At 37.8% G+C, this 27,198-nt stretch overlaps 1 long non-coding RNA gene across 1 annotated transcript; it reads left to right on the top strand.

Moving 5' to 3' along the window:
- Nucleotides 1-2,706: 2,706 nt before the first annotated feature.
- LOC108640173 lies at nt 2,707-5,626 on the top strand. Its single transcript, XR_001920959.1, has 2 exons — nt 2,707-2,886; nt 5,434-5,626. It is a non-coding gene; the product is annotated as an uncharacterized LOC108640173 (long non-coding RNA).
- The last annotated feature ends 21,572 nt before the right edge of the window (nt 5,627-27,198 follow it).

Here is a 27,198-nt window from a genome sequence, read left to right as displayed (position 1 = left end):
TGCATACAACATTATCTTTATCAGAAAACAATGAAATCTGTTAATCTTCGCCTCTGACCATAAATAGGAAACTTCAAAAGCAATTTCTAACTGGCAGTCTATAGAAAGAACAGTGGGAAGTCTTAAATGTTTTTCTCTATCTGTCTTCTATAGTCCAGATTTTGGGCAGACCTGCCTTACTCAATTGTACCTAGACAAGCTTCTACAGATTCTACTGTTTTTTTCAACTCATTTATACTAGTTTGATGTATGAATGATCTCACATCTTGATCAGAAGATAAACTGTATTTCTTTATGTGTGTTTCTCTGTAAGGAAAGACAATCTATGCACTCCGTATGAGGTGCTTAGTACAGCAGCTTCCTTGGAGAATGCATGCAAACAGATTTCAAAGTCTTTTACACCTGCTGATGGTATATCTATCTTTGAATTAGGGTTAAGGTATGGGGTAAAGGCTAAGAAGGTGAGAGACTAAATGTCACTTCTAGCAGGTAAACCTTGGCATATCTGTCAGTCTGCAGAACCCAGCAAAATGAGCTTTCTTTTGGAGCTACTGCTATTGTGGCTCAATTCTAGTTCCCTTGTTCATATGTGAGGATTTTTTACGTCTGAGGATATAGGGGAGGATCTCTAATAGAAAACAGAGAAACAGATTCTTTCATGTGACTGCTTGACTTCAAACCCACCAGCAAAGCAGTGTTTCAGTCAGAACTTTCAGTGAATAAATTATCTTGGGCTTGTAAAAATAAACACACAAAGTTCAGAGCAGTTCTGGTGGTTAATATAAACCATTTGGAGAGGCTCTTATCAAAATAAAGCTGAAAATCTTTTCCCCAGCAAAAGCTAACTAAAGTAGAATGTTATCTCTTTGTTATTGCTTGTATTCTAGGCAAGGGTAGGGGGTGGGATGGATTGTTGGGGTAGACAGTCAGACCTTAATCTGAAGATCCATTTTTCAACTCAAAATTTTATGATACCTAATACACTACAGCCAAGTTTAACACAGTTCGTAATATCTGGTTTATGTAAAGATATATTTTTAACATCTGAAACTAAAGAGTATTAGAAAACTAACACTTATCATGGTTTTAAAGTCCTTTCTGGGAATTGGTCATAGAATGATGTTTTATTCCCCAAATTAAACAGAATATGTAGAGTCCTTTTCTAATTTAGCATATAAAATGCCATAAGTAGGACCAACCAATCCAAATAGGGCTCTTTTTGCATTCTTTTGAGGAAAGATGCAGTGGTGCATGTGGAACTGGTAATTACTACATGATGTAATTTCAAGAGACTGGCTGACCTTGAATTTGGAGTGTCCCTTCTTCATTCAGTGTATACTGGAGTGACAGACAAATTCTTTAGGCTTTATTTAATTAAGTAGTCAACTTGTTTTGAATTGGCCTTTGAAATTAATAGAACAATTAAATCTGTCCTGACGCTCTTCCATCTGCCAAAACACTCAAAAATGCATTCTGGAAAGAGTAAATTCCACTATTATTTTTATTCTCTTTTCCTGTAGGGAACAAGATAGTGGAGCAGTACTGCTTGCTTACATGTCCTGGATTCTAAGCACTGGGATAAGCTGCTGTGGGTTAGTGGTAATTTAAGATACCGTATTACTAATTTTTTGGTATGAAAACGCAATATATACAAAAGATTATTATTACATCAATAGTGAGAATTAATAAGTTTTAAAATTTATATTTTGAAGATGAACAGAGCAAATCTAGTAAACTAAAAAATAGCTTAACATCACTGACTACTTCAGGAAACAATGACAGGACCTTTATATTATTGCTAAAAAGGATCCTCTAGCAGCACTATAAACGTGACAGTTTTGCAATATGAATTTTTTCAAGAAGAGAGTCATGTTCATGTTTTTCCAGACTACTAGAGTTGGAGAGAAAGCTAAACACTTGCAAAGGATGGCTGCTGAGAGGGTGTTTGGAAACTTGAGAATGTATATAGTGGGCAAAAATAGCTAATAGAAGGTTAAATCATCTGCATCAAGGTAGTGCTCCTTCAAATTAGTACAGAAGTAGATTAAAAAGCACAAAATGAGTTTAAAATGAATATAAATCTTTACAAGGTATGGTTAAGGTGGAGAAATTACTGTACTTTCATTCTGATTTTGTATGTTCACTTTGTGTCTCTGTGTCACTGTTTACTGAAAGGGGGAAAATAATCTCTTCACAGATAAAAAAACCCCAAGATCTATTCTTCAGTAAATACAAAACTAAAAATTCGCATTTTCAATCAATTAAGAAATAATATAATTTTTGGAAATAGGCAGTTTAAGGAAATCAAGTCCACAGTCAAATTAAACATATCATAACAAACAATATACAAATTTAGGCTGTTTAACAAACTTCTCTTAAATGCTAATTTTGGTGAGAACAATATTGAGTAATGGTATATCCCTCTCCCTTGAACATGCAAGTCCACCCTCGCTTTTATCACAAAACTGTGACGAGGTAAACTGTTAAAAATAAAACTGAACTTCTTCCAAACAACCCCAGAGTGTGAGTTCTCAATCTGGCCTCTGCCCCATTTCTGGGAAACATGTCTACTGAAGGAAGAATTTGAAAATGTTAAAGATTAATTACCTGTTTGGATGCTATTAAAGTTTTGTAAATGTTAACAATGTGAGTAGACATGTGCATGAATATTAGAACACCTTCTTTTGTCCACTGTTGCAGAGACTGCAGTGGTACACAGCCCCATGATGCTGATTCAGTGGACATGAACTGAGGTGTTGAAGTGACCTGCAAGTGAAGAATGGGAGGACCCTCTACTTCCTAAAGAAGTGCTTCCTGAAAGAAAGTACTAAAAATATTAGAAAGTGTGTGAATCAACCTTCTGAACCCAAAGATGGTCTGGACATGGTAAGAAAGCTCTCTTCATGGGATGCCTTAACAACCACGATGGATTCACTTTACAGGGGACTCATCTACAAATTTAACTTTACCTTTTTATGTGCTCTAGTCAGCTTTTTTCAGCTGGTGCTAAAGCCTCAACTTTGATTTTAGTATGTTTGAGAACAACAAAAGTTTACCAAAAGACCAGCTCAGAAGATGCTTTAAGCACAAGTCTGACATCACAAGGCTGTCTAGGCTTGGTACAATACAAACATGAAAGTTATGATACAGCTCCTAAGATTTATACTCAAGCTATTGAAAATTATCTCTCAAGAGGGGAGTTTTTACAATTTCTCAGTACTATTTGGACTTCAGTGCTGTCGCAAGAACCTCACACCATGAAGGTGTCCTGTTGACACTAATAAAGTCTGTCACCCCTAGCTTTGGAGGGACGTAGTTTGAGTCTGTTGTGATGCTGTTCATTTCCATTAAAGTGAGGAAATTAGAAATGCACAAGGCTAACCAAGGACAAGTATAAATGCTCATGATACTAATTTTTCCACTTTACACATTTTAACTTCTTCAGATGGCAGCATTTCAAAATTACAGGCGAAAAAATCATGTTAAAATCATTTGAGAATGAATAGATTCCTAAGTCTAATTTTTTTTCTCTCTAGTCTTGTACTTGCAAGAATTCTAAAATTTTACCCATTTATAGACTTTGCTTTCTCAAATGAAAAAGCACAACCTTCTCAAAACCTCTCCTAATCATTTCCCTTCAAAATAAAGGAACCACTGCACACATCTGGTCTGACACACCAAATTCCAATTTGATGTCATTCAAATGGAGATAAGTGCCGAAGACAGAAGTGTATAGAGAAAGAATACAAATTCAGCTTTCCTATACATATATCCCCTTCTGTCTATAAAACCTGGAACAAGACATTCATTATATCCCTTGACTAGTCAGAATTAAGGGCCATCTTTATTTGAAATAGGCTTAACTTTACTGAGAATACACATTTTGGAAGTTAGAGAGTAATTTAGATCTTGCCCCAGCATTCTATTTATACATGTATTTAAACTGACATAGCAGCTGAAGCACTCGTATTCTTAATCAGGCAGGGGTCTACTGTGACCTTGTTTCTGGCATTTCCTAATATGTCATAATTTGATGGGGTACTAAAGATTTTAACAGAGAAAAAACCCTCAGCACATTCGGTATAGAATTTATAGCAAAAATATGCAATGCTTCTTGGTTTGACAATATGAAAATGATTAAAATATGCTCAGGAACACCAAAAACTTTCACAGTTTCAATGCTTCCTTTGGAAGTTTATGCATTATACTTCGTAGGTCAGTGATGGTGTTTGAACGTCCTTTTAGGTTTCTGCAGGAAAGTACTGAATGAAGACATTATATGATCTCTAGTTGCTTTCCATTCAGTCAATGAAAAAGTGTATGAAGAGGTTCTGTTTGGTTTGAATGACATGATTTTCTTCACTAACATGATTAATGGTAGCTAGTTATCAAATTCTTATGTTTGCTGGAATGGACCATGGTTGGAAATCTGGTAGATTGTATAATACATGACATCTTGTTTCTGCCCTTTTCTAGGATCAGTTTAGCTTATGATTCATAGTAAAGGGAAATACAAAATGGCAAGAGGTATTTGAACTCATGGCTTTAGGTTTCACTTCCTGAAATTTACTGCAGGTTAATGCAGTTTTATCTGGTATTACAATGTGAAGACACAGCCTTGGTTTTCCTGATTTGTAGTAAAACTCAGGCACGAATAACTCCAGATAACACAGTGTCTGTGTATGTGTATGTTTGTGTGGAAATGAGCAGTCTATGAAGAACTCAGTATTTAAAGTTAGGTTTATTACTTGTCAAGTAAGACCTTCCAGACATAGACTTTTCAAAATATAACAAACAGGCATTTTAAAGAAGCAGTTGGCATGAATATCTTAATTCTTATCTTGTATCTCCTTCTTGGCAGATTCTAACAATGGTAGAGTATGATTCAGCTTTCTTGTGGTAATTTAACTGTATATGTAGGATTATCTTTGACAAGTGACTGGTGTCTCAGAAAAAAAAATAGAATATAAGAAAGAGATTATTGAAGTGGAAGAGAATTTTTCATTTTTTAATTTAGTGAATGAACTTTCCTGTTTTGTTCCAGATTTACAGCACAAAAATAAGATAATTTTGGTCAAAAACATATCAATATTCCTTGTGAACAGAAACAAATGATCTCCCAAATACTAACATCTGGTCTAGACACATACTTAGATTTCACGGCATATCCATTTAGACATTGCACCTCCATATGATGTCTGAAATGACTAAGTCTGAACCAGGATTTTTGAAGAAATGTATGTGAAAAATGAAGTGTACAGAGAAGTTTGAAAACATACACTATTTCTTGAAATTTCTCATGATTTACATTTGTTAAATATCCTCCATTAGCATTTTGTCTCTAAAGCAGCTTTGTGCAAGTGATCACATAGGAAAGTCTTTTCTTTTTGATTTTTTTAACACTGTAAGACATTAAACCTTCTTTTTTTCTAGGAAAAAGATGAAGTTGTGTTACTAAAATACCTTCGAACATTTCAAGAGGTGGTGCTGAGAGCTGCAATGCCAGCTCAATCAAAGCTCTGATATTTGCTGCTATCTCCATGCATGTTTACAGCAGCTGACATATGAAAAGCCAGGGAATAATTTGAGTTTGCAAGCTATGAAATAAGTCCATTTTGGATCTGAATCTGGCTGTCAAATCACTTTGATGGGTTAATCTGACACAAAATGAAAGGATACAAATGAAAGAAACTTTTGGCAAGCCTGAAAAAAACGGATGCACATCTGCAAGGCAAGTGATTAGCTTAGTAGTGTCCTTTCAAAAATCACCCAGGAACCCCTTCCCCCACCCATACAGAAACTAGTCCTTTTTGTTCTTCAAATGTTTATTTATAGGATTATAATGGGGAAATGGAGGAGAGAGGGCTTGTGACTTTGATGATAGTGAAAGTCTGTACCCCCCAAACGTGGTAAAGGAGATAAGCATTATAGGATTAAATAGGCATGACAAATTTGTGTTTCAATTGGGGACACCATTTCAGGCAGAGATTTTTCTGTCAAAGCAGAAGATTTAACTAATACATTCTGCAAAGGAAAAAAATCAGCAAAGGTGGGAGGTTTTTCACTGAAAACAGATTAATTGCCCTTGGAAAACAAAGGAAGGAATCATGTGCTAGGGGGTGGTGCTGCTCCTCTTTGAATGTCTTGTGGTGTCATGTCTTACACTGTTATTTACTTTTACACAGTATCTCTCAGACCAAAGTGTGCAGAATACTGTATATGGGAGATGAACATATATTTGGGGGTTTGGACTCAACATCTGCACAAAATTGCTTGCTAGCAGTGAAATGTAATTTCTGCTCAATATCTTGCTTACTCTTTGAAAAGAGCAGAGAAGGCAGAAGAGGAGGAGAAATGGCAGGTGGAAATGTATCATAGGTTATAAAGTCTCGCTGGAACATTGTGCCCGTGTCACACTTACTGCAACAAGAAGTTGTTGAGCTAGAACAGAACTTGTGAACAAACATGCCTGTGTTTGATAAGGTGAATTATTTCACAAAAGCAAAAAAAAAGACGCACAATAAATACCCTGGATTCTATGTCCTCCATTTCCAATGACTGCTAAGAGAGAAAGAAGGCACACATTATGGGTTGTAGAAGTTCTAAATGAATTCAATGGACAGTATACACCGAGTGGGGACTTATCTTGGCCACCTTACTGCTGACTTGAACTTGACTAGTTGCCCTTCACTGTCACAGACAGAGAGAGCAGAAAGAAGCAAAACAGCAGAGAAGATGCCCTGTACACCCTGAGAATACTTGTCCAGCTTGCATGGAAACGCAGGCAGAAGACTTCTGGAGGTTACTCTCTCAAGTTCTGGTTTTACAGCAGAAATAAACTTTTTTTGTCCCTTACACAATTATCCTGTAAGCCACAAAAAAAAAAAAAAAAAAAAAAAGGGAGAAAGAGCCTCAGAAAAAGGCTTAAAGAAAAAAAGTAATTGGTTCTACTCTGATTCATGACAAGCCCATGTGCCAAGTTAATTAAAATGAAAGTAGTAAGCAGACTCTTCTGTCATACTCATAAAAAATCTTCATTGCATGTTGAAGAAAACATTTCACGTAAGTATTAAATTCTACAATTATTTTCCAGACTTTCTGTTTATGGAGGTAGTGGGAAAGCATATAGGCTTAGCAGGGCTTTTTTTGATGTCACTGATCATACTTAAGCATTGGATGAACTTTAATTTGTACAGATTTAGTTATCATAGCACATTACATCACCATACCACTACTGAGTCCCTTGTAAACCTTCTTCTGTTCTCTTGTTTATGTGGTACACTCTCATTTTTCTTACAAGGACACACTGCAGCTTCAGATTCACTTGAAGATGGATGCCTAGTATGCTAGATATAGTACAGTTGAAACCATGATCAGTGTAAGAAAGTAACAATATGTCCATTGTTACACTGGTTACAGCAAAAAACCATAGGTAAAATATTAACTAGAAAAGAAAATACCTCCCTGAACAAACTAGACAGAAATAATTGAACAGGGGTATTTCAGGAGAGGCATGCTATTTTTTTAATCAGCTCTTCTTTCAGATGTTTTTCTGCTTGCTTTTCTTTGTTTGCTGCACTGGGTGCCTTGCTCTCGCTGTCTCCTGTTTCATTTCACTTGCTTTTACTGGGTGAAATGGGGCGGGGAAAAAAGGGAGGATTAAATAAGTGGTTTTACTTTCCCTGAGCATTGCTTTGTGTCTTGGCAGGGGGTCTCACTGGCTTTTTGCAGAGTTTTTAAGCTCCTCTTAACATTTTCCTTTAAAGAGGAAGTGTGTGAGAAAGTTATTATAGACAACAAGAAGAAAAAAATATTTCAAAACACTGTATCCTGACTGTGAACTTCACTTCACCTACAAATCTTCTGTATGCAGCTTTCCTGAGAATATATAATAGTGGTTGTGTGGGATTTCTTTGATTTTGAGGAGCAGACTGAAATATCTGGAAAACGAGCCCTAAAACATGGTCGACATCTTTTGAATTTTCTATGCCTTTGTGTCAATCAAGATTACTCATATGTTTGAGAATTTCATTATTAAAACAGCATTTGTCAGAATAAATATCAGGCAGTGCTCTGAATGTATAATTAAAAGAGAAACGAAGACAGATAATGGTAAGATATGTCTATAATAAAATTTACCTAACTAGTCATACCTAAGAGAAGTTAAATTCCACCTTATGATTTTAAAGATAGAAAAGCACATGGTTTATCTGCTTTTGGGCCCCCTGGTGGTCTAGTGGTTAGGATGCAGCGCTCTCACCGCCGTGGTCTGGGTTCGATTCCCGGTGAGGGAACTCCCCTGGGCAGATGGAGCTCGTAAGGCCATCCATCTAAGAGAAGGTCACTCTAAACAAACCTATGTCCTGAGGACCTCACTGCCACTGTCCAAGCTCGCTCGGCCCCGGCAGATGAACCTCAGGATTAAAGGGTGGGCTCAGTTCAGCGCACACTGTGTCTCACCTAAAAAATCCACTGCGCAGGCTCGAAGGGTAATGACCTTTCCCAAATCTTCATTCACGAAGACTGACCATACTATACTATCTGCTTTTAATGGAAAGATTGATATTTGGTTTTATGGCCAGTGATGATATTAATTTTTTTTATTTTAAATTCTACTTTCTTTATCTTTTCTTAGAGAAGTTGTTATCTTGTCTAATTTTGCAAATGCTTTATAAAACTATCCACGGGTTTCACAGACTTCAAGCAAGTCAACTTACTTTTTTCTCAAAACTAGGGTTTTTGAGGGTGTGTTCTGAAATTTCATTTTTCAAGAAATAGGGTTTATTAAAGGCCAGGCTGATGACTGCTTTTGAAAAAAACAATGAACAAATCACCCAGGCCCTTAGCAGGAATCTTACTTGGAGACCTGGGTCTGTAAGCTGAGTTGACATGGATAGCTCTGTGTCAAAATTCAGTATCTGATTGGCTATAGTGTGCTTTCAGTTTTCAACCTGGGAGAGCACCAAGAAGCTATGTGCAGCTTTGCATGTGAATAGAATAAATAAACTAGTGCACTAAGGCATACCTGTCAGCTCTTGAAAGCTCTACTGTAAACAGAAGCACTTGTCGAAGAAGAATACATTTTAAAATTCTCCTAGAAGTTGCTGGACTGGAAAGGCTTCACAGAGCAAGAGAATAGGAAGTCTTGGAGGGTTGTAACACAAACAGGTGTCACTTTCATATGTCTTCAAACTCACACTTCAGTAACCTTGTTTTCCTGATAAGCTTGTGACCCTAATGCAAATAAAAAGCTAGGCTCAGAGTCATATTCTTGACTAATGTCTTAGTTACAGCAGTTAATTTTACCTTCTTCAATGATAAAATAATTAAATGTCTTTGAAACAAGTCCACAGTTAATCTAGCAATTTATTCTTTTGACTGACTCTTAAACTGAACTTGGCAATATATATCAACTCCCCGCCAGGGAAAAGGGGTGTTAAAAAAATAATCATGTAAGGAAAAAATACACAATAAGGAAACAAATCTGAAGCAAAAGACATCCACTGTTATTAAGCTAGAAAAAGATCCAAGGTTAAAGTGACTTCTGCAACACTACACAGCCAAGAAATTTCCACAAATCAACTATAGCCAGTAGAGAGTTGTCAATCCGCCAAAAATTCTCTCATATTCAGTGAATATTGACATTGCTTTCACATCAAATGTGTGACCTGCACAAAGGAAGCATGCATATGTATACAGGGCCTTATGTGCTGATACACAGATTTTGCCTGCAGCATTTGACTTGGAGCAAAGGATTCCTGTGAGGTCTCTGTCCTCTGGAGAGTGTCTGCACTGGATGCTTCCAGAAGAAAAATGTCACTTGCTCCTGGGTGCCAGGGCAAAATGCAGCAGTGAAAGAATGGAACCTAGAGAAATAAGTATGGTCTTAGGGTTTAAATGAACCGAGTATCTGTCACTTATGTGCACAGTCTTATACAAGTTATATCGGAAATGAATGAGAAAAGGTAATGTATGCCTCAGGGCAACATTTAGGGTGTGTTGGAGAATGCAGATATATGCCTTGGACACCCTCAACTTCACTGACACCATCAAAACACCAAGGATTTCTGTCCACAAAGGTAGGAGGAGGGAACAAAGTGACTTCAGATTCACTTTGTAGTCCATTTATTAAATGTCTCTTCTTATAAGGACTATATAAACAAGGCTGGAAACAGGGCATCTGTGCTATGACAGAAAAGACTGTTTAGGTTTCATCATCCCTGCAGAGATAGAGCAGTTAAAAGACAATTATTGTTATTTTGGTGCCCTTATTCTCTTCCTAGACCTTCACAAGATGTGCTTTTAGTCACGTTAGAGTACTTAAATTTTCATTTAGGGTCTGTGTTGCCTCAGGCCTATATCCCTCTTCTGATATACCTTCTATTTGTTTTACCATGAGAATGTGCCAAATTCAACTACCAAGGATGTGACACAAATTTGCAATTCACAGAATAAGTGACAACATATTTTAAATTTGAATATTACTTTGGACCTGGCAAGCATGAGATTCTAAGTGAAACTAATATGACAACAGCAAACATTCTCTTTTTTCTTCTTAAGGGCAAAAAAAGAATTCCACTTGAATGTATGCATGGAATACATACAAAGATTTTTGCTATTGATTTTAAATTACCTGTTTGTGGGGAATATGATGTAATAACTTTAAACACAAAACTTGAAATGTGTAATGCTAGAAATCTAGTTTAAAGAGAGCAAAATGTCATGTTTCAGATTTTCCTATTACTGTGTATTTGAGTTGTATTGAAGTTAATATCAGAAAATGTTTGCAGATGCCAGACCACTGAACATCATTGTATGAAAATCTAATACTACGTAATGCCAGTTAATAGGATGGGAACACTGCATTGTGTTAGACTTTCTCCCAGGGAAAGTCACATCAAATCTCGTTAATATCTAAGTGGATGTAGCACAATCATTCAGCTGCACACTCTCTTCTATGCCCAAGCTCCACTTTGCCTCCCACAAATACATTACTTCTCACCAATCTGCTTGCAGAATGTGTGCTATTTAGTACCAAATCAACCACCACACTAAGAAACCACAAGTGCATGTAATTTGCTGACTGCAGTCTCCAAGCAAGAAGGTCAGCCAGATTACACAAGGAACACAGTGTGAAGACAATTTACTTCAAAGGATATCTCCTGTCCCAGATAGCAGGGAAACTTTACCTACCATCAGTTTTTTGTTCTCTGTACATTAAGGCTTATTTATTGTACTTTGTCTAGAAAATATATTTTTTCTCTCCATGAGGACTATCTCATAAGAGAAACTGCAGTCTGGATAGTGTTCCTGGATAGTGCGAAGTGTTTGGTATTACTAGCTATGTATGTTGCAGACATTTAGTAAATACCATTAAAAGTACAAAATGTAGTGTTTGCAAAGCTATCATCTGTCTCCTACCGAGTGGTAAAAGCCACAGCCTCTTTTTATTCAGAAAGTCTCTAAATACATAAACAGAGAATATAGCAAGATATTCCAATTGTTCTATTCAGAGGAAACTTAATTTTCAGCTTGAATCTCTGGATCAGTAGATCTCCTCATGGCTTTGATTTGACGTAGCAAGAGCATGCCCTGGCTCTCTGGTCTTTATGTCGTTAAGATGAGGGATGCGGTGAAAAAACACTGACATGTGGGAGTGTGGATCTGGGCAGCATTAAGGAGGAGGAAGGGAAGGGGATGGTGTAGCTCCAATCAGGAAGCAGAAGTCTTGTCACAGCACTGCATATAGATATAGGATATCAGATTAGGAATTGCATTTTCTGTCATATCCTTGTCCCAAAATTCTTTTCTCTTTCCTGTCTTATTCTGGCTGAGATGTACATTTATTCAAAGTTTTCTGGTTTTGTACACATAGGCGAGTAACGGGCAGAAGTTTTTCAACCCTGATGAATTTTCTGTAGCACAATGAGTGTTGGAATTGTCAGTATGGAATTGTGAATACGCGATGGAAATTACCATTGCTAGGCTAAAACTTCCATGCTAGAGCAAATGCCCTGGAAATCAGAGATTTTACACATGTAGAGAGAAGGATTTTTTTACCACTACTTCAGAATTGAGGTAGTTCTGGAACTACTCTGTTTTTAGAGATATGTCCTCACTTGATTGCAGAATACAGTTATACTCACTGACCCTTTATTCAAATTTCCCAATGGAAAGACCTCTCAGTAGACTTTTAAGGTATATAGCATGTGACCTGGTGGGAGACAATACACTGATTGTGCAGGACTCTGACAGGGACAGAGTTTGGTAAGTCTCAAATCCACTGTTTCATGAAGAAAGTGAACATCTACTTAATATATTGCAACCTAAGTTTAGGGTTTGAATATTTTTAATATTAAAACAGAAAAATCCCTTTTGACAACATTAAAAAGAGAAAAATCCCCTTTGACTGACTCATTTTCTGTAAGAAGAAAGTCCTTCTGAGGGGAAATCTTGAATGCAGACTTTGTTTGGAGAAAATTTATATCGCACAGTTACACGGTTCTCAAAATAAAAGCTTGTTACAGCAGGTCTGACAGACCTTTAACTACAGCACAGTGGTGCTGCCAAATGGAACACACACTGCTGCTTTCCTGTGGCAGTAAAACTGATGTTTTAAACGAGTCTTGCAAAAGGATTTCTCTGCTAATTGCAGAAATAGATAACATGTGCCTTGAGCAGCCATTATTCATTTGACAGTAATTTTTCTTAAACTGTAAGTGGCATTCTGCTTCAATAGCATTTGAGCGCCTGAACATTTCCCACAAGAAATGTTAAAACTCTTCAATTAAGGAAATCACTGACATGGATTCTGGCTTTTGAGACTGAAGATACCTGAGGTGGTGTGTGCTTGGCTTCTTTTAATCAGAGGGTTTCATATACCAGAAGGTACTTTCAGAGACTTTTTTTTTCTTCTTTCAGAGTATTTTGTATCCTATTAGCATATGATATTATTTAGCCTGGAAAAAAGCATTTCAAATATAGGAAGCAAAAACTTCCATGTTAATTTTTTTAAAGAGTAAATTTTGTCAGAGAAAGAAAGGTGATACCTTGATGGGAAATGAATATAAATCTACTCTGCAGATGGGATGATCTGATCCTGTTGAATACCAGGGGTAGCAAGACCATCTTGATTTCAGCCAACTCTAACACCTATTATAAATATATATAAACAAAGGAAACATAATATGTAATAAAATTTATCTGATATTGAAGTAATCTAATATAGCTAAAATAGAAATCACAGGGGAAGTTCACACTGTGAAAAGTATTGGACCCAACCACAAGGCTTCTGCAGTGGTAGGAGAACCCTGTGTGCTGTAGGTGCTGCCTCAGCTCTCAAGAAGCAGATCAGATTTTCTGCCCTCGATTTTCAAGGCCCTCAGTTGCCGCTGCTCAAATGTGATCTGTGAGATCAAAGTGTTGCAGATCAGATTTTTTATCCTCCATCCTTTCAACTTCTTTTCCTTCATTGCTTTAGCTATTATTTCATATATGTTAAGATTATGAAATTTGGGTTCACTATAATTTGATTCCCCAGCTCAGGAGAGCCTGAATTTTTAAGTGAGCAGAGAGAGTTTAAAAAGCCGTAATGTACATTAAAATCCAGTTAACAGAGAGCCTTTTTTAATTTTGTCTCCCCAATAAAAAAGAGGAGAGGACTCAGCTGAGAGAGGCATAGAGCTGAGCATAAAATGTCAGTGATTCTGCGAAATACTGTACTGTTTTTCTATTAAGAGTATGAGATGTGTATAATAAAATTGGTTTAAGATTAATAATAAATGACAGTTCAGTAGATTAGGAATGAGGAAACTTGCATAAGAAAGCACTACAGGGGAATTAACTGTTACATAAAATAAAAGGAGTTTGAGACGGAAGCCACTGTCTCTCCTTAAAAAATGCTTTATTGGTTCATCTGCTAGCCAATTTAAAATATACACATATTAACACTTGAATCATTGCTTAAGATGTCATTGGGAAGAAATCTTATGTATGATAATATAATTTACATGAAGGATTATTAAATTGTCTTCAATACAGCTCTAGAGAGAAATTGAAACAGTTTAGAGTTTTGAGTAGTGAATAGTGAAATGCTGCATTTCAGAGCTTCTAGGGAAATAGCTACAGGATTTCATGTGGTAACATCCTTATCTGAAATCAAGACTAAATAAATTATGATTATTTATGAGAACAACAGGTGATTAAAAATAGATTAAAATATTTTTGCTACATCACTTCAAATAAAAGCTTCATGTTGGAATGGCTCTAACAATGTCAGTTGGTCTACAGAACTAGAAGCCTGAAAAATGAACGCAGCATGAAATCTCTGAAATAAACTTTATCTTAAAGTAGTATTTTTATGAAATAAAACTAGCTGTTAAAGTGAGTAATAACATGGAAACTGGGCAAAAAAGACTACCATGGTATTCCCTCAAAACTAAACTTTTAGCTAATTGAAGACAAGTTTAGTATGTGTATCTCAGAAATCTCCGTACAAGTAAGAAATTATGGGAAAATGTCTTTTAAAGCATGACTTCACAGATAGGCATCTAGACGAGTCCTGTATCTGTTTAATCTGCCTTCTACTCTGACTCCTAGCAATTGAACACAAAGTCCTGAGTGCATGTGTGCCATACATCTTGAACAGAAGGATGGTCCTTGTCCTAGGAAGCTCATAAGTGGAGCATAAAAGCAATGCTCCAGGTTAAGCGTTGAAGTGTATTATGCTAGACTGACAAGAAGATTAGGGTTGATTTAGTGTGAAGTCTTACAGTGTTGGCCACCACAACGTCTGCTGGAATCAACAGTAGTCAGAGCCAAGAACAGCTAGTACAGGAAAGTTTAAAACCTAGAAGTAGGTGTCTTTGGCAACACATGAAGGAAATCTTTAAAATTTGCACAGCATCTGCTGAATGAAAATAAACATCTTTAAATTCACACCCTTCTGGAAGCCATGCTTCTTTCCCTGGGCAACAGAGAAAGACTCTGCTTGAATTTGCAGAGAGAAAAATCCTCTCCTGGACTGCTCTTTTCCCCCAGGAGGCATAAGAGAGGCTAACAGAGAAAAACAGAGAAACATGGAATACACACCCTTTACAAAAAATTCTGTGGAAAGCTTTGAGAGAAATGCAAGTATTCGTTTTCCTGAGAAGCATGAGTGAGAGTTTTTCTTATTTAGAAAGAGTAAAGTTATAATTTATCTAGAACTTAAAACCACATTTTTTGACAATGATTTGGACATTGAAAGTAATGAAGTTGGAAATGCTCTTCAGTAAAGGGACTTCCTATAAAACTTCAAAACCTGTCTATATCTCAGTGTTTCATCAGGTGCTAGCTTCTGACATGAAGTTAAGAGTACTGTGATAAATAATCTATATGGGGCCAGGGAAGTATTGTGCCAAAAATGTATTTATGGGATTTGCTCATTTGGAAATCTCTGAGGAATATTTTGTCCATCACATCTTTTTGATTTGATTCTGGGGCCAAGAGTGGAAGTGAAGGTAGACTGTGATGCTAGATGGAGAAAATCTCCAATCTATCACATAATGAGAGAATGCTGTTATCAATTCTGAAACATTTGGTATAGGCATGTTACAATCGGGTTCTCTTTTGCAGCTGTCTTCAGCTTTCCTGGGACTTAGTTGTTTTGAGGGAAGTAGGTAAAGCAGAATATAATTTGCATAGTTCCATGAAACTATTAAAAAAATAAACCCACAAAAGTAGGACTCTGTTTCATTCCTCACTCCGAGTATTACAAACAAAAATAGATATGCAGCTTTAACAGCTGTAGGCATCCATGGGCAAGGTCTGCTAGGAGAAATGGTACAGTAGCTTGTAGTGGAAACTGCAAAAAGAAATTATGAGCCTCTCTCTTAGGAGACACAAAGGTGATCACATCTGCTAGGCTAACAGGGAATCACAAAAGGTATAGTGCCTTCTGGGCATTGTATTGTGTCTAGCTGAGCTGGAGTTTATTTCCCCATAGCAACCCTCACAGTGCTGTGCTTTGCATTGGTAGCTAGAAGGGTGTTAATAACACCCCAGTGTTTTGGCTACTGCTGAGCTCGGCATCAGCACTGTAACATTCCTTCCTCAGTTTGAGGGCAAGATCCTGGGAGGGGACTCAAGTAGGCCAGCTGACCCAAACTGACCGAAGGGATATTCCATACCATATGACATCAGCTCAGATATAAAAGCTAAGACAATGAGCTGGAGCATCACAATCAGTCAGAAACTTGTATTGTGGGAATAACTGAAACATGGTGGAACAACTCACATGACTAGAGGATCATGATGAATGCCTATAGTTTGTTTCATAAAGATAGGCAGAGAAGAAGTGGAGTAGGAGTTGCACTCTTTATTAAGAAGAACCTTGAATGTATTAGAAGAAAACTACGGTCATTGTTGAAGTCCTATTTTATGCCTTTGGATCAAGATCAGAGGGGATCTTACAGTCGGCGTCTGCTACTGACCTCCAAACTAAGACAATAGGGAAAACAAAACAATATTTAGGTTATTTAAGCAAGCTTCAGGTCAACAGAACCTGGTTCTAATGGGTGCCTTCAGTTATCTAGACATTTGTGGAAAGAAGAGTACAGTATGTTACATGTCACCCATCAAGTTCTTGAAATACAGAGAGGACTATTTCCTCATACAAACATCAGGTGTGCCAACCAGGATCGAGGCACTGCTGGGCTTGCTACTCACAAGACTCACTTTGTAGTACCTTGGTTAGTGATGGCCTTGGCTGCAGTGATTGCAGTATTATGGAGTTCAGGATCCAGCTGAGCACGCTGAAGATTAGTACTAAGAGAAAGGTTTTATATTTTAGTAGAGCAAACTTCAGCTTTCTTAGAACGCAACTGGGAGGGTCTCCATTGGAAGCTTCTATGAAAGATAAAGCAGCCAGCAAATGCTGGGAGTTTTTCAAGAACACTCTACTGGAAACATGAAAACAGTTTATCCCTTTAAAGGTAAGGAAAATAGGTGAAGGAAGAAACATCTTTAGCTTATATTTGAGCTTCTGAGGCTGTTCAAAACCAAATGAGAAGTGTACCAAGATGGAAAAGCAGACAAATACCCATTGAGAATCATAAGGTCATTGCCAGGTGCAGTTAGAAAAGCAAAACCTCAATTTTAATTGAAATTGGCCACAAGAAAGGGTTCTTCAGGACCTCTCCTCAAGCTTTTACTGTTTAAGAGAAGACATGAATTAGTCACCAACAATGCTGAGAAGTGGGAGGTTCTCAACACTTTCATCTCTGTTGGGTCCTACACCTTGGGAACAAATTTCTGGCTTAATGCAAACACAGACCCACCAGTAGAGAAGGAAGAGCTAGTATTTGAGCTACTACAGGAATTTGATCCCTATAATTTGGTAGCCATGACAATATCCATCTGAGGGTGTGAAGAAAGCTGGTTGATATTGAGAGGTCACACCATTGCCTTGGAGAAGCTGTGAAGAGCAGGGGACAACCCAGAAGACTGGAAGAAGGCTAAAGGCACCCCTATTTACAAGAAAGGCTTAAAGAAGAATCCAGAAACTACAGGTCTATCAGTCTTACTTAATTCCCTGAAAAAATTGCAGAACAATTTCTCCTGGGAGATATCATAAGTTCAGATGAAGAACGTTTTTGGGAAAAGCCAACATGGATTCACCAAGGGCAAATCATGCTTGACAAACCTGATTTCCCTCTACAAAGTTACCTGCTTGGTCAATGTGGGGCAGGTAGTCAACACTGTCCACATGGATTTCTCCAAGGCTTTCAAGGTTTCCTAGAGAAAGTCTGGACAAGTAGCCTGTGAGGTGGGTGAGGAACTGTTTGCCTGGCTGCACCCAGAGGGTGGTGGTAAAAATCTGCTTTCAAAATGACCAACCTATCACAAATGTGATCCCACAGGGATCAATTTTGGACCTAAAGCTGTTTAGTATCTTCAATAAGTGATCTGGAGTATGGGATCAAGTATACAGAGCTGAAATTTGCTAATGATTCCAAATTGAGTGGGGATGTGGACACCTCATAAGGGAGATCTGCCCTGCAGGAAGACCTGGATAGGCTGGAAGAGTAACAAGAGTCTTATGATGTTTGACAAGGACAAGTGTAAGATATTGCACCGGGAAAATATAAGCACAGACTGGGATCTACTTGTCTGCTCTGTCGAAAGGGACCTGGATGTCCAGTTGGACAAGCTCAATCTGAGTGAACTGTGCTGCTGTGGCACAGAAAGCCAAAAGGACGCTGGGCTGCATCAACAAGGACACCATTAGGAGAGAGAACTCTACTCATCACTTGTCAGGCTGGAATGCTGTGTTCTGTTTTTGTCCCCACTATACAAAAGAGATGTGGACGGGCTGGAGAGCACGCAGAGAAGGATCAAAAAGATGACCAAAGGACCAGAGAGGCAGCCATATAGGAAAAGGGTGAGAGAACTGGGTTTGTTCTGCCTCGAGAAAGAAGGCTTAGTGGATATCTGATCACTGTGTTTCAGTATTTAAGGGATGGCTACAAAGACCATGGAGACTCCCTTTTAGCAAGGAGTCATGTGGAAAAGATGAAGGGTAATGCTTGCAAGTTACGCCTGGAGAGATTCCAATTGCATACAAGAGGAAAATTTTTCACAATGAGAACAATAATCCATTGGAATAATCTCTACAGCAAAATGGTGGATTCCCCAATGTTAGACATTTTTAAGTTTGTTTGAACAGAATGCTAGGTCATTTCTGTGTTTTTGCCAAGAAAAGCTGTCCGAGATGATCGTCGAGGTCCCTTTCCAGCCTGGTGTTCTATGAAAACCAAGAAATAGCCATCTTACTGCTCAGTCATGTTAAACCTGATGAGGTTGTATGTGGTGTAAGAAAGACAATACCTAATCCAAGTTACATAACAGGAGAATCAAGATCCAGCGTTGATCTTACATGTCATTGCAAGCACTGTGTGTGACTCACCTACTATCTGTATGCTTTTGTTCCCCCTCTGAGAGGGATTAGTAAAGATAGATACACTGATAAAGAGGTGCACAAATGTTGTGACAGTCTTACAGCATACTGTCTAATATGGAATAATGGAATGTTCAAAGCAAATCTAAAACTTTACTGCATCATGGAGATGATTTTCAAAATGTGTATTTACAGATACTAAATGCCATACAGTTTTGTTGAAAGTCAGATTCATGATCAAAACCATTTTCAGATCAAAAACAAGTGAAAGGTTGGAAATTGTTGGGAAAGAATTATGTGAAACAAGAGGACTTATTTTGCCAGCTGTCTCTTCAATAGTCTGAGTAGTTCTGATCTCTTCATCTTAAAAACAAATAATAAAAGGTCTAGTAGAAGTGAAGAAACTTCAGAAGGGGACAACAAGGAAGATCAAAGGTACTAAGCAATTTCTATATTGGGTCTGGCTGAGCAAACTGACACTCTTCAACTGGGATGAGAGAAATTTCAGGAGGCAGGTCCACAAATCATGGAGGAAGCAAATTGATTTTCTCACCATCTCTAGGACATGCTAGTGGGAGGTTAGTTCAAAACAACCAAAGAAGGTGTCTTCTAATCAAACAGAGGGCAAACTGTGCTCTCTGCCGAGTTCGTTGTGCTGTAAAGTTTGTATGAGGGAATGAAGCAGCAGACTGGACAAGTTCTTCAAGAGAAAGTTATTTAAAGACTTGGGATCAACAAATGATTACAAAATATACATACTCAGGCAGTCTTCTGTGTTGAATATAGTTAAATATGAATCAAGCAGCATTAGGAAGAAGAGACATGATTTATCCTCTCTCATTCTTTTAAAGTCATTTGCTCACAAATGGAGCTGGAAGCAGACGATTGAATAATATGCACCTGTGGAGTGCCATAGGACAGCTGTTATGTTGTAAAATTACTGCTAAAATTACTACAAATTAAATAACAATTGCATCATATGAGTGAAAAAAGGTGATACCATTTTATATCTCTAAAGTCAAACTGAAAAAATTCAGTGCCTTCCTTCAGTATTGTTGATTTCTTCTCATGGTTTCATTTCACTGATTCAGGAAAGTAAATTCTAACAAGTCATCAAATACTTCTATAGAACCAAAGGTCAAACAGCAATATTAGGAAAATTTGTATATGACACCACAGAGATATACTGATTATTGAGAATGGATTTTTTAATTTTCCATTGTTTTATATGTAAGTAGGTGAAAAACAATACAGTTAAGCATGTTACTAAAGTTTTTCTTCCCAATGACAACAATACACCAAATTTAAAAATCAATTAGATGTTTATAAAGTGTTTGAGTCCCTAATTTTGATTGACAAATGGAACACCCTCATCAAAATACTCTCTCTTAGTGGAACCTAAAAGTACGCATAGTGACTTCACTCAGCTCTGCAATGACATTTGCTATAATTAAGGAAGTGATGACTTTTTATTCTCTTTTTGTTCATGAATTCATATTTTTACAATCAATATTTAAAAAGAAAGAAAAACTTTACAGCATCATTAAGCACTGTAGTATTAACATATATATATAAATTTCCAGCTACACTCTTGCTTTTTTATTGTATTATTCTGATAGACTCCCTTTTTGGAAACTGTTAAGTGAGGATAACATGTTTTTGCTTGTATGTTCAATGCATGACACAAATATGTAAAACTTTTCTTAGGTCTTATTTTGTATGCCTTAATGTATTATCACTTTTTGCTCCCCTAAATGAAACAGAAATAGCTTGAACTTTGAAGACCCATCTTTCAGATATCATGTGTGCTAAAAGTATATGTTGACATTACTTTTATTAAATATGACTTCTGAATCCTCGTCCTTCCACTATTCTTAGCAAGGCAGCTCCCACCTGCACCTTTTCTGAAAGGCATCGCCACATGAATGTTAAAGTTTGACGTTTCTTTAGTTCCCCTCTACCCAGGGAGCCACTTCCAAAGTGGAGATCAGGAATTTGTTTACGCATAGTGTTGAATTAATATCTCTGATTTATGTCTTTACCCTCTAAAGTGAAAGAACATTAATTTTTAATGTAGGGAAACAGAGAATGGAGCAAGGTAAGGGTTTTTTATGTGAACATTTGAGGGACAAAAAATGAACAAATAAATCTGTGTTATTCCATTTTCAGATTTTCATCCTTTCCATTTAAAATCACTAAAAGCTAAAGGAGACTCATATTCACAATCCATTCTGTCTTAGCTCTAAACTGGGGAAATTTCCTCTTTCTAATATTTCTTGAGCACTTCAGTCAATGTACAACAATTCAGTGTAGAACAACCCTAAAATTTTTTATATGCCAGACTCACGGATATTTTTCTCCTTCATCCCACAGACAGCAGACTACATCCAAAAACCAACAATGAATTCTGCATCAAGATACACTGAATACCTCACACATATCCCTCTGGTATGTGTTATGAAGAGAAACTTAATTGCTAGAGAAGTCTTGAACTTGAAATGTAGTTTTTCTGCATGCTGTTTCCAAGAGACATCTCTGCATTGCCTCAGGTGAATGTATCTGAAGTGTGACTGGAATATGGAAGCCCTCATTTCTTGTTTGCTAAGAAAAACCTATCCCAACTAAATAAGTATGAAACACAACAGAGCAACTGGAGGCTGTTTTTAAAAGGGCAGGAAAACTGGATGTGTAACAAGGATGTCACTCCGCCTTCTATATGGAAGACCTATATATTCACTCCTCCAGGATAATTCCCTTGATTTCTTGCCCCATGAAATTCAATTAATTTCAGTGATCTTTACAATACTAAGATCTTATCACTGGATATGTGTTTCGTATTTCATAAACATTAACTGAAGCTTTCATTTCTCATTTCAGAGTATTTTAAAACACAGATGTGACTTTCATGCATAACAGGAGGATCACCCCAAACTTTTATTAATTTTCATTTAAAGGTACTTTAAAAATAATTCACTTTGACGCTATAAATCATCAGTGCCAACTTATTTGAAATAATTTAATGTTAAAACACTGAGATCATTGCAGAAAATGGAAAAACAGTCAGTGTTTCATTCATTAAAGCTGAAAAAGTTGGTCAGATTGAATTGCTTTGTCTCCTTTTTTTTGTTCCTTCTGCAATGTACTTAATTTACATAATAACAGGCTGTAGAAAGCTTTATTTCTGATAAATGGGAAAATACCTAAAATTTTCAGCCAACTGTAACATGTACTGTAAACATATATAAACACATTAAACATAATATGCAATAAAAATCACTCACTTGATAGTGATCTAATATAGCTAAAACAGAAATCCTAGGGGAAGTTCACACTATGTAAAATATTGGACATTCAAAATTTCTACAACAGAAGTCAAGATCAAGACTTATCTGTGTTTGGGATCTTACTGTCCTTTCTCTGTTATAGAAGTTGTTTCTCACTACAAGGTAGGTGGGAAACATGATTTCACCTCCACAATAGCTAATGGGAGAAATCTTAATTTAGTTAGGCTGCAACACAGAATTCAGACTTATCAGTGTTCTTTTGTTACTAAACTATGGGTTTTGATTATATATTTCGTTCAACCTGTCATGCAGGTATTGTTTGTAAGACCAGTCATGCATGTAGATTCTTATCCTATTTTTGTCATTATTTAAGATTGGTAATAAAACTTAGCTGGCCCACTAAATCAGGTACAACTTGTAATAATATATTAAATTAAGGTACCTCATAAAATTTGTTTAGTTATAATTGCATCATTTTCTCTGGCTTAATTTTTCTCATCTAATTGAGATAAGGCATCCCATTGTCTTTCACTCAGGTGCTATTTGTATTAATGGAAATATAGTTTGATTTAACTGTAAAACAGGAATACCAGCAATTAAAATGAAGCAATTTCAGAACAATTAGTACCAGATCATGAAACCTGAAGCCTAAGGAACTATATGATTAGACACACTGAGTCAAAGCAGTCAACAAGCTGGCTCACTTTATGCTTAGACTAAAATCATTATTACATGCTGATGAACAATTTATCAGACTAGCAGATGAAGGACTTTTATACAATATTAACATTTGAGTACATTAAGATTGCAAGATTTCTTATGTATGAGGTAGATAAGAGCTTCTGTTAAGCAACTGTCCTCCAAACACCTGTTATCTAACTAGGCATATAGTATCAAGATATAATTTATATTCTTAAAGGATGAAGGGATTCTTCAATTAGCAAGTTATCAAAATGCAAAGTATTATCTTTATAAGCAATTTGCGTTGCAATGAGCAGATGTGACACAGATGTGGGCTTTCTGCAATCCACTTTAGGAACGATCAACTTAATGGTTTATAAGTCCTTTTGTGACATTGTTGGGAAAAAATTATTATCTTTCTCATCCATCTATCTATCATTATCATTCTGTTCAGTGAATCTTGTTTAAATCTCACTGAACTGGGGCATTTTTTCAGATCTGATTTATGATTGCACTCAACCAAACCAATCAGCAACTCATAGGTCAGGGCTTATCAGAACTTGCACTGGAAGATCAAGAGAGCCACCTCTGCTACTGAACAAAAAGGTGATCTGTAGGGACTCTCTAGTAATGTTTCAAGTTCGGGAAATTGTCCTTATTATAATGCTATGAGAACTGTAATTAAAACTGGTGTTGTGTCCTGAAAGTCATTCTGTAAAAACTCAGGAAATATGCTTGGATTGTCACTCCACATCATTATCAGAAGGTGAAATTAGGGATGCAATGCTGACACAGGCTTCAAATCCTTCTAGCTTTTTGTGGAAGTACATGAAAAATGAGAAATATCACACCAGTTTTCTTGGTCTTTTGTTAAGCTTTATTAAAAGTTACTTTTTTTTTTGTGCAGATGGCAGATAGCATCCTATAGAGATTTCTGGGTTCCTCTGCTCATCAATGTACCCTTCTCTTAAACTGAAAAAAGTGTTCTTGTTTTTTATTCAAATGTCTTCCAGATCAAGGTCTTAGTGTCCCGTTGGTTACCCTCCTTTCTGATAAGGGTAAGATAACTCCCCAGGCCACTGACAGCATGCCCAATAACAAAAAGAGAAAGATTTCTGAGACTGTCAGCAATACTCAAATCATGGCTAGGCTTCGTGAACGAATATTTAGGAAAGCTCTATCCACATTTGTTACAGGTATGTTGGTGGCTTATAAGGTCAATACAAGATAGACACATCCGATTGCAAAAGGCACAACAGAAAGACTCCTTAGGTGGTGTATTCTGCAAGACATGATTCTTTCTGCGTAGTGTTTTCTCCTTGAGAGTGATCCTGCCTGTGTTCTCAAAGGAAGCAGCAGCGTTATAGATGGTGTGTCTCCAGGCCTCCCGATTGGAGGCCAGAGTAGACCAGTTATGATGATCAATATGGCCAAGGCTGAGATGTTGTTTCAGGGAGTCCTTGTATCTTCTCTTCGGGGCTCCTCTCTTGCGGCAGCCGGTGGCAAGTTCACCATAAAGCAAGATCTTAGGGAGGCGATGGTCCTTCATCCTGAAGACGTGCCCTGCCCAATGCAGCTGTGTTCTCAGTAACATGGCCTCAATACTTGTGACTGCTGCTTGCTCTAGAACAGATGTATTGGTCACATAATCTGACAGTGGATGTTTAGGACTGTACGGAGACAGCGTTGATGGAAATGTTCTAGGAGATGCAGATGGTGCTGTTAGATGGCCCATGATTGAGATCCATATAAGAGAGTAGACAACACTATGGCTTTGTAAACACTGATCTTTGTACTTTTCTTTAAGTGTTTGTTTCCCCAAACTCTTTTATGAAGCTTTCCGAAGGCACTATATGCCTTTGCTAACCTGTTGTCTATCTCTCCATCAATCTTACTGTCCGAGGAGATGAGGTTACCTAGGTAATTAAACTACTGGACTGATTTGAGCTCTGATTGACCAATGGTGATATGGGGATAAAGAGCTGTGGATATCAAAATGAAAAAAGTTTTCAAACATTTCATAACAAGAAGCAGGAAAAATATGTAATAAAAACATAATGAAATATTGTTTCAGGAGCAAATTTTTAAATAAGTGAGAAGTCAGAGAAATGTATCTAAGACAATTCTCTCAGGAAGACAAAATGGAAGAAAAACAGCCCTAAACCAACTCAAATATCTTTAATTTGCATTAGGAAACAAAATCTTATAAGTATTGTATGAAAGTCTGTACTACTCTTTTACTTCCAGGTGATACATAGTACGAGTACATGAATGCTCACTTTTGTCGATCTGAAAATCTGTTCGGAACGGAATGTGTGTGGTTGTTTTTTTGTAACAAGCCTCCAGATGAATTTTCACTTATGCAATCCTGTTGTTTTGCAAGTGTGCCCTCAATGTCACTTAAGAAATCTCAGCTTTTCAAAAGTTTCAGAACTTTGCAATGTTAGATTTTTTACTTTTAGCTATGATTTTCGTGCAGTGATAATAAGAGAAAGAAATAACCTTATGTCATGGTTTGAGATAGCCCCAAAATCCAGTTCCCTAGCTCCATTTCCCCCTCCCACATCTCAGCTTAATGTGAGATGGGTTTTTTTCCAGACAAAACACACCAGACTCAAAGTGGGGGAAAGGGAATACATTACAATGACTGTACAAATAAATACTGCATCACATTATACACACGATCACAACTATCTCTACCATGACATATAGTATTTACAGTGGATCAGATCTCTTCTCCCCTCCAAATAAAAGTCCAGGAGGGAAAGAAGGACAGATCCCTTCCAGTCCTTAAGCAGCAGCATCTTCTGAGGCAGCAGTCTGTCTTCTTCACATGCAGCAGCTGATAGCTGGCTTTCTGCCAGCACTCACGAGGGAGGTATTCAAGCCTCTCTCGGCCCCATCGCCTCCAACCGAGGGGTCTTCCGTGGGCTTCGTAACCCCAGACAAGGTCGTATCACCACGTCATGTCACGAAGACACAGGGGGGTCTTCGTGACGGTCTGGTATCTCCAGGAGACTCAGCTCCTTGCAGGGCCTCTGTGCCCTGTCTCTCAGGCTGCCACCGTGGCAGCAGTGCAAGGGGGGGGAGCCAAAGTCAACTCCCCCCGCATTCCATCTGGCCGTCCCGGTCCAGCTCCAGGACACTCTGAGCTTCTCAGCTCCTCTCTCTCTCTGGTGCTGCATGTCTAAAACTCTTCTCCTTAATAGGAGTCCATGTCCCTCTTCTCCAAGAGGGGTCTCAAGGGAGTTTTAGGGGATCTGGTACAGTCTTACCCCCAGAACTCTGTCTCTCAGGCTGCTGGCTCTCTTTTTCCCAGCTCTCCTTCCAGGAGTCTTCTCTGCGGTGCTGCATGTTGTTTCTGCTGCTCCTTCAGTTCAGGTGTTATCTTTCCTGGCTCTCTGCCACCGTTTCTCTGGTCAGTCCCGGCTGCTGCTCTGCGCCCGTGGAGAAAACATCTCCCGGCATAACTACAGGCACCTAGCCCAGCTTTATGCTGTTCCAGGTCCCTGCAGCCCCCCCAGCCAGGGGCTGGGAGGCCCAGAGGGCCCAAGGGGCTCAGAGCCCCTTCCTTGTGGCCCTACAACATGGCCACCTCTCCTGCAACAACAAAACTACAATTCATCTCTTCCGGTGAGCTTGTGGGATGTTGACATTTTTGCAGGAGCGCCCATTGGACAGAACTCCAAAACTTACAGGGGTTTCCACCCCTTGGGGTCTACCACTTTTCTAGCCTCTGGGGGAAAACAAGATTCAAACCATGACACCTTACTACTCTGCTGATACAAACCAATGAAAAAGCAAAGAAATTAGTAGTATTTTATTTTCTCATTTTTCATGGACTAATCACACCAATTAAACCAGAATTTTATTACCTGACTAGCACACAAAGAAGTGAAAAATCTGTTTGACCTTAACAGCAATGATAAAATTCTGGGCTAGGACTAGATTTACACAGATGTCGTATGGATCCCACTGGCTACAGGTGCTATAAATAGACCATGTCTCAGTAATGTTCACTTCATTTTCCTTTTTGTCACTGAGACACAATTCTGCATTGTCAGAGAGAAATGCTGTGTTATAGTCTCCATCAGGGATGTACGATGCTAGTGTTTTATGTGTAGGAAGGAGTCAATAAAAAGGTCATGGGATGGATGAACTCTGAATTTATGCAAAGAATGGAGGTGCGCCGTTGTGAAACTTGCAGCATTAACTCCAGATGCCCCTATATGCATAGAATGAAATGTACTCAAAGAGATAGAAGTAAAAATAGCAGCAGGTTTCTACAACCACACA

Source organism: Manacus vitellinus, unplaced genomic scaffold (assembly GCF_001715985.3).
Source record: "Manacus vitellinus isolate BGI_N305 unplaced genomic scaffold, ASM171598v3 scaffold_9_pilon, whole genome shotgun sequence".
NCBI lineage: Eukaryota > Metazoa > Chordata > Aves > Passeriformes > Pipridae > Manacus > Manacus vitellinus.
Note: the sequence above shows the minus strand (reverse complement) of the source record. Positions and strands in the feature narration are given on the sequence as shown.